This window comes from Haliotis rubra, unplaced genomic scaffold (genome assembly GCF_003918875.1).
Source record: "Haliotis rubra isolate DU_JTF1 unplaced genomic scaffold, ASM391887v1 Scf452, whole genome shotgun sequence".
Lineage (NCBI taxonomy): Eukaryota > Metazoa > Mollusca > Gastropoda > Lepetellida > Haliotidae > Haliotis > Haliotis rubra.
Genome location: NW_025767138.1, coordinates 161,825 through 170,729, shown reverse-complemented (window position 1 = coordinate 170,729; position 8,905 = coordinate 161,825). Strand labels below are relative to the sequence as shown.

At 41.1% G+C, this 8,905-nt stretch overlaps 1 long non-coding RNA gene across 1 annotated transcript; it reads left to right on the top strand.

Annotated features, from left to right (window-relative positions):
- The first annotated feature begins 2,438 nt into the window (after positions 1-2,438).
- Positions 2,439-8,664, top strand: LOC124289949. Its single transcript, XR_006901798.1, has 3 exons — positions 2,439-2,930; positions 4,926-4,933; positions 8,654-8,664. It is a non-coding gene; the product is annotated as an uncharacterized LOC124289949 (long non-coding RNA).
- Positions 8,665-8,905: the final 241 nt, after the last annotated feature.

Sequence of the window (8,905 nt, the reverse complement as noted above, 5' to 3'; positions counted from 1 at the left end):
TTTCCATTAACACAATACAACATGATATTTGGCAACTGGAAGACTGATCAGGAGTTGGCGCGATTTCCATCAGGAGTTTTAACAAGTAATGTAACATTTCTGTCACGAACATTGGAAATGTCACGTACCCGTTTGTGAGAAATAATATGTAGCGACAAGTAAACGAAACTATAACATGATTTGTTTCGATTCTTAATTCCTGTGCGCATTAAAACAAATCACTACGTCATTTTGCCCACGTAAACTGACATGCAGTGATATTATCATTGAATTCCTGTTAAACCTCGACTATTTCATTCTCGTCTCACGATAAGTCTCATTGGTATGGGTGACGTGCCTTAATTTTAAATGTATTCCTCTTCAGACAAATATGATATTTGGATTTGAACTTCTGTGGTATTTTCACACGGCGTTTCTTGGCTGCACTTTTGTCTCTTCATCATGAGTGAGTGAGTGAGTTTACCTATACGCCGCTTTTAGCAATATTCCAGCAATATCACGGCGGGGACACCAGAAAAGGGCTTCACACATTGTACCCATGTGGGGAATCGAACCCGGGTCTTCGGCGTGATGAGCGAACGCTTTAACCACTAGGCTACCTCACCGTCCTCTTCGTGCAAGAACTATTTTCCAAACATCGCGTTAAAAATGAGTCAGAAATAGAAAATTCTATATACCTTTTGATTCTAGTAAGTAGGGCTGTAACGATGCATCGAACTATCGATGGATTGCAATTGTTGAGTCTCCGATAGCAATTAATCGATGGCAGAAACGAAAAACTATCGATGCATCGATATTATATATATGTATGATTATCGATAGTTTAGGCATGGACTTCCGTTGATAAATGCGCAGCGCAAAATACAGGAAGTACCAGATTCATTCACTTTGATTTAGAGTTATCCGCCCATGTTGTCTCTTAAACAAACTGGATCTGTGTTTCAAGTTTCTTGTCAGTTATTAAAAGAGACTGAAACTACTTCAGCTTGTTTTCATTTCATAGAAACTATACATTTATTGGGGAAATGACTTCAAATGAGACGATTCAAGGAGAATAATAGTTGCAATATATGGTCGCAATAGTATGGTGCAATAGACTATCGCTATCACAATAGTTGTTTCTCCATCAACAGTCACCCCTACTAGTAACTAGGAGGCTGACTATCAAACACCTGTCCAATCCCCACTTTCACAAAGCGATCTTAGTGCTAACTGACCGTAGCTCCCATACTCCAACACAGACTTACGATAATCGTAACACGAAGTTAGCATTGTGCGAGTCGACCCAAGGTGCCAGGAATTTCTCAATTACCTTGAATAGTCAAATTTAAAATTTTAGAACATATGTTTTCATGTTTCAGGCATCCACTGCTCGCCAACAACCTCGTCGCCCCGAACCGTCACGCAGAAGCAGGTGTACACGGGATATAGCTGCATCTACACGGTGGAACCTCAGTACCGTAGACCCCTTTAATCCAGACACCGTGTCATCCGGACGATTGCCAGAGGTCTACACCTGGGGTTACTTCTGATAACCCATGGTCAATCTGGAGTCATGTCAATGTGATTATTTGAAAAATAGCCAACGACTGTCGCATCTCGGACCCAGTTAATCCAGACACCGTGTCTTCCGGACGATTGCCAGAGGTTACATCTACCAAAAGGCAACTTCTGATAACCCATGGTCATTCTGCGTTCATGTCAATGTGAAGATTTCACTAATATGGACGAGGTATAAACGAATACCCGACAGAAGCGATTGTACCATCATCCATTATTTGAAAAATAGCCAACGACTGTCGCATCTCTCAAAGGTTCGAAGATGAGTCAAAACAAACAATGTTGAGTAGGGTCGTGAAAAACCGTTTAGTCATCCTACACGCCAACCTTGTTTTATTTACCAAAGGCCATCTATGCTAAAAACACGAATAAAGCCTTGTAAGGATGAATCCAACGGACACTGGGTTTGGTCATATTTTGTCAGCCGTCCTGGGTAATACAAAATATTTATTATGAATGACACGACCTTACCCGTAAAACACATACTTTTGTGCCAATCAAAACGTCAAAGCCATGGAGTTGTCATAATCATATCGCTGTCACATGAAAAGAAGCAGCGACCAAATAAACAGGAAGGACCAGTTCACCTGGGACTATATTTACGAATCATTCGGGACATGGGACTTGTTCGCTGTCACAGACTTGATTCAGGGGTGTCTCTCCGGACAGGTTCAGGTGGAGTGACGTGAACACACATAAACGCCTTATCGTTTGGGTTCAGAGAATGGACACACATGGGAAGTATTCTGTATGGTGTCGGATCCTTATGGAAGGATGTGTGTGTTAGAGTGAGTGAGTGTGTGTTAGGGTGAGTGAGTGTGTCTGTGTGTGGCGTGAGAGAGCATTTGTGTGTGTGTGGGGGGGGGGGGGAGAGAATATATACACTTTCACACATCTCTCTCGCCTCTTTCCCCCTTGACATGTAACCTCACACTTATGTGAGACAAGTCGTGAATGTTAATACAATATACTTCTCCATTTTTAATACGGATTTCTATTTTCCTACACAATGCACAAAACTGATTTTCATCATATGAATGTGATAAGTGTATTTGTAAATAGGAGTACATATCTGATGATCCTTTTGAACATGTGTGTAATATATGTGCGTATGAAATTTATTTCATTTATAAAGAATATTAAGAAAAATATGTTATTCAGATAATTTAGAGGATGACGATGTGTACATGTTAGTATTAGTCAAATCAGCATCAGAGACAAACTCGTTTCAATATTGTTTAATTATCTGTGGTGAGGACAGTGAAAAGTCTTACCTGCATCTGCAGCAACATGTACCCTACACGGGATGCAGATGTCGACACGAGTAATTGTATCTGCAGCACATGACACAATATACTCCCCACACTGTTGTTTCTACCAATATTTCTCAGAGCATCGGGGCGGTGGGGTAGCCTAGTGGTTTAAGCGTTCGCTCGTCACGTCGAAGACCCGGGTTCGGTTCCCAACATGGGCACAGTATCTGAAGCCCATTTCTAATGTCCCCCGCCGTGATATTGCTGGAATATTGCTGAAAGCGGCGTAAACCCAAACTCACTCACTCACTCACTCAAAGAGTGTCATACGGCTGTGGCCCAGACGTTGTTCGATCGAGGTTACAACACTCAAGGCCTTTTATGGAAGACATGTGGAGGATATTTCCAAATTTGATGCATCAGTGACAAAAATTCTGCCCGATGCAATTCGATATTTTGACTTGTACCATACGTTCCCGAATTGTTTAAGGTGATCAATTGACTAGCCTTTGCAAGTGTTTATGACTGTTGCCACCGGTGGGGCAGGATACGCTTGCCTTTTCGCGAACACCTAGTCATTATTTTAATGGTGATAACACATTCTTACGATACAGTCGGAATTGTACAATTGGCTCCGTTTTAGTAGAGATTTCCTATGGATATGGAAACCGATTTGTCGCTTCTGTTTGTATACACCCCAGACTCTCACATTCATCAACAATGGCTCATTAGGCTTTCACAGTTCAGTGCAACACAGCTCAAACTGGGTCCTACATTTCCCAGCGTTTTATTCGTGTTTTAATGTTATCAATGAATAATGACATTTTTTTACCTAAGGATTTATGTAGAAACATCTTTCAAATGGAAGCCACAAAACCCTTTCCCATCCATAAGAAATCTCTCCTGAAAGCAATGTCGATTGCCTATATCATGAGTATACATTTGTATATTTGTTTCAGCAGTATTACAGCTGTACGATGTTGTTTGTAAACGAAACGAGTCTGGACCAGACGATCAAGTGATTGTCACTATGCGATACGATGACAGAGCATGTGTTTATGAATCACTATGAAATAGTGATGATACCAGGTGTTCACGAAAAGTTGAGCGTATGCTGCCCTACCGGTGGCACCCTTCATAAACATAGACAAAGTCTTGTTAAACAATGGGGACGTATCTTATACCTTTTTTGATAGTGAGTCTGTGAGATGAGGCTTTATTACTTAAGACTGGTGTCTTTCTCTAAAACTATTACCGATCCTGGTGAAACTGATATTTTATATTTATATTTTCCTAATATCTGAATCCTAATATATTGCTTGTTGTGGTAATAATTAAGAATGATTTTTTCTATAAATTATCACGCCATGATAATATGACCAATTAAACGTGTGAAGCCTGTCATGTTGTATCCCACACGAACCACGCCATGGAGCCAAGAGCAGTTAATCCTGTAGCTAAAATTCACATACAGCTGTCGGATTGGGTGGAGCACAAAATAAAATGCTATGAAATTTGCTTTTTCACGAATTAATGGTCCGATGTAAAATAACTTTTGTGTTAATAGTCTTTAGGCGTTAATATGACGTATGTCTGTACGTTTGAAATGATTTATAACGGGTTATCAATGTCGTACGTATGAAGACAATAAAATATGAAAACAGAGTGTGGTTGTGTTTTGTTTCCTCGGATTCAGACAGAATGGCATTGTGGGTACGTATATATTCCACATAATACAATGAACAATATACCACGTGACGGTGGAAACAATAAACAATATGAGAACCAACAATGAACAATACGAAGCAAAGACATAGGTCTGTCTCCTTCCATTATGTTATGCTGAACAAGAGGTTACCACCCCACGCTAGTTGTCTTTAATGAAGGCTTGAAACTTACACATTTAGAAACATCTTTTTATGGCACCAGCATCTAAAAGAAACGTCTCTCAGATATCTGAGAGGAAGCGCAAAAACAATCTCTGCATTTCTTTGAATACAAATGCAAAAAAGTGACGTAGAGATGCCGAGTTCGAATTTGTGCTCAGTAGTCTGAACGGCCGGGCTGAAAACGTGTGCACGTCTTCCCTGGATTTGGCCTCAAATGAGTGAGTGAATATGGTTTTACGTCGCCTTTAACAATATTCCAGCAATATCACGGCGAGAGACACATACATTGTACCGATCCTGGTCTTCGCCGTGAAGAACTAACGCATAAGCCTCGACCTTAAACGAACAAGCGCTATCAAAACGTTACAAGATTGAAAACAGTCGCCAAAACACTGCAAACCTATCGCCCAAAACGTTACTAAAACAACCACACACGCGCTCGCACGCACATATCGAGTTTGGTCCATAGTTAACCAGCATACACACATAAATAAGTGTACACTTTCATTTGCCATTACGGTGCGGTTGGTTAGCCTAGTGATCAAAGCGTTGGCTCGTCGCGCCGAAGACCTGGGTTCGATTCCCCAAATGGGTGCAATATATATAATGCCCATTTCTGGTGTCCCCGCAGTGATATTGCTGGAATATTGCTAAAGGTGGCGTAAAACCAAACTCACTAACTCACTCGCTATACGTTTGAATAGGAGACGGCTCGATCAAGTAGTCAGACACCTACACTTAGCTGATTGCGTGACAGGACACCCGAAGGCGTGATTGTTTCTCATAAAATCAGGCACTGTTTTGGCTCCCGATATGGGAGTGAGTGAGTATGGTTCTACGCAGCTTTCAGCAATATTCCAGCAATATCACGCGGGGGTACACCAGAAATGGACTTCACATTGTACCCATGTGGGGAATCGAACCCGGGTATCCGTCGTGACGAGCGAACGCTTTAACCACTAGGCTACCCCACCGCCCCGTGCCGATATGACACAGGCAGATCTGTAAACAACATTCAGTGAAACAGTTATCAGCGAAATATATGTTTTAAAATATAGTGTACAGCTGGACACGAGAAGGTATACGTTGGTTGTGAACAAAAGATTACAAACATTATACAAAGGTTAAATCACCTTGCTGAAAATAGTCCCCGAGTCATTGCAGACTATGATACCCATATCGATTCCATCACCATTCAATAATCATTTCTTTCACAGTCACCATCAAACATAGGTGTATGCTCCACAGTTTATATGAAGCTACTTTTCAGTACACCAGAAATGGGTTTCACAAATTGTACCCATGTGGGGAATCGAACTCCGGTCTTCGCGTGACGAGCGAACGTTTCAACCACTAGACTACCCCACCGCCCTTTGACGCTGATGATGGTGGTGGTGGTAATGATGATGATAATGACCATGCTACCTGTAGAAAGGCTCACTGGTGCAGATTTACATAATTATGTTATGTTCATTCGCAGTTGTAATGAGACGTAAAAAACAATATTTGTACGCAAACTACTCCGTACGTTGTATTGAGCTACATCAGTCATCCGTTTCCGTTACGTTGTTTTAACATGTAATAAACTGAACATATTTGCATATGCAAAGTCGCATGCACTCAGATATGCACTTTTACATCTATAAAGTTATTTCATTGCTTGAAGGCGAATATATAAAAAAATCCTGAACTGATGGTACAAATTTCTTGTGTTCCATGCACATGAAACGCATCATAAAGCAGATGCAATCAGTGACGTGCCCCGGGGGGTGATTTTATAGACTCATGCTTTCATTTCTTACCCAGAAAAACTACAACGTAAAGAACTTATTTCATCAAGGATTCAATCTGTTGAAACGAAGGTCTGGTGTACATGGAAACATCCGTGTAATAAGTGACACGAACTGAGCTCTGCAGATAACGAACAGAATTCCATTCGGTAAAGGCGTAGCTCGATATTCACACGACCAATTGGTTTTAAATATCTCCAAAGACATATTTGTAAGTTTCTCGTTTCCAATAAACACCAAGGTTTACCTAGCGATGCGGCTTTCTTCTGTGGCGACAGGTGGTCAGATATAGACAGCGCACAGGTCAGATATTCGGTCAGACGTTAGGCAACATTGGACGTGTTTAAGTAAGGTGAGTGAGTGAGTGAGTGAGGAGTGAGTGAGTGAGTGAGTGAGTGGACGTGTTGATTGGATGATGTTTCGCACATTATGAAGGTGAGGATGACGGTGATGATTATGATTACCATCATTATCATACCCATACTGTGAATATATGTTCATCATTATCATCATCATACTGTGAATATATGTTCATCATTATCATCATCATCGCTGTTGTATTTATCATCATTTTCACAAGGTGAAGCCCATTTCTGGTGTGCCTCGCCGTGATATTATTGGAATATTGCTAAAACCAGCGTAAACCCGGGTCTTCGGCGTGACGAGCGGACTCTTCAACCACTAGGCTACCCCTGACCCGTTTAGTAAGTAAGTAGAGTAGCCTCGGTTGCAGCAAACCATAGGAAATAGAGAAGATCCATTTTTCTCACATGCACGTTGAAACAACAATTTGAGAGTGGAACATGCTCAGCCAATATTTTTCCACAGAAGACAGTTGCTTGTGCGTATCCTAAGGTCAAGTAATGGGTCTACCAGTAAGTATCTCAGCCAGCCAGACACACAGACACACGACTATCGTATATCCACATTAACGAACACATCTACTCAACCAAAACGTATGTGTAAGTTTCCCATGTCAAATCCACACCAGGATTAACCCACGTAGCAAAGGGTCAACACTATCAGAACAAACAATTTCTCATATGATTTAAAACTTTTATGTATATTTCACATTTTACAACAGTGGCCGTCCCCGAGTCGGTGGTTGTAAGACCGTTCTTAACAAAGTCACGTACAAGCGTTCTCACAGTCTCGTAACCTTAACGAGACGAGAATGGCCTCCAGGTCAGGTGACAAGCAGAGAGCGTGAAATGTCTGACAGGGAGTGTTGTACCTTCACGAAAAAACAGTCTATTATTGCGATGCTAAGATAACTTTTTTATCTATAATATTTTATTACCGTGAGTATTTTATTCGAAGATGAAAACGAATTGTTGGTTAACGTAACAGAAGGTGAATGATTTGCTTTTAAATTATTTATCTAAGGTATCTGTAAAAATGGCAATACATGTATATTCCACGTGAGAAAAAATGTTACTTCACTTAGTGGGAGGGCGTAATTTTGTAACCGGAAACCGGAAAATGACATGAGTGGCGATTTTTTTTTTGTATATTCTAAACGTAAATATTAACTGCATGGCATGAAAGTTTTAATTAAGGTTTATGTGGTCTTCTTGTAATAATTGCCTTTCAAAACATTTCATTAACAAGACCTTTTCCTCGTCCGTACGTGATATTTTACGTTTTTTAGGTATCCCAAAAACATCGTTCGTTTTAGAGCCTGTTTGAACTTTCGGAACAACCAATGAAGCAGAAAGAAACAGAACTACGTCATCAGTTGGTATGAGAAGCTATTGTAACTTTACAGGTTCGAGTTCATAAGAATCAAGCAATGGACAAGTGGATATGTGGGGTGTGATTTGGCGAGGATATGCATTAGCACGTCAATGTAACCCCGCACTCGAGACTCAATGGAAGCAGAACAGTGCACCATACAACATCGTTCTCAGAACGGAAGGCGGGACATTTTCTCCTCTTTGCGAACTTGAACATTCTCGGGACCGTCTCATGAAGCTTAATTGGATAAATACACAATAGAATAGCGGCAAGTCCAACTGGCTCCGAGAGATCCAAAATCCGATTTCTATGTTGACTTTTGAGAAATTGTGGCCCAAAGTTTCCGAAATCATCCGACGGCAATCGAACTTCTCTCTGAGATCATTGTCACCTCTCTAATCAGAGTTGGTTGTCGGTCAATAAGCCGACACGAGTCGCCGTCAAAGTTGTCATCGGCGTTTTGTGCCGTCCATTATGCCGGCTCACAGTCGTTCGTGCCCCCGCATCGCCAGAGTCAGTTAAAACGAGCTTTGCCCGGCATGGAAAATTATTTCTCTCCCTCTGGATGTGTGTTATCTCGTCCACGCGCAATGATATCAAATTTCCTGAAAAACACCTTCATATTGTCTCTTGGAGATAATTTGAAAACAGGGCGATTCTGCTCGATCGTTTGATA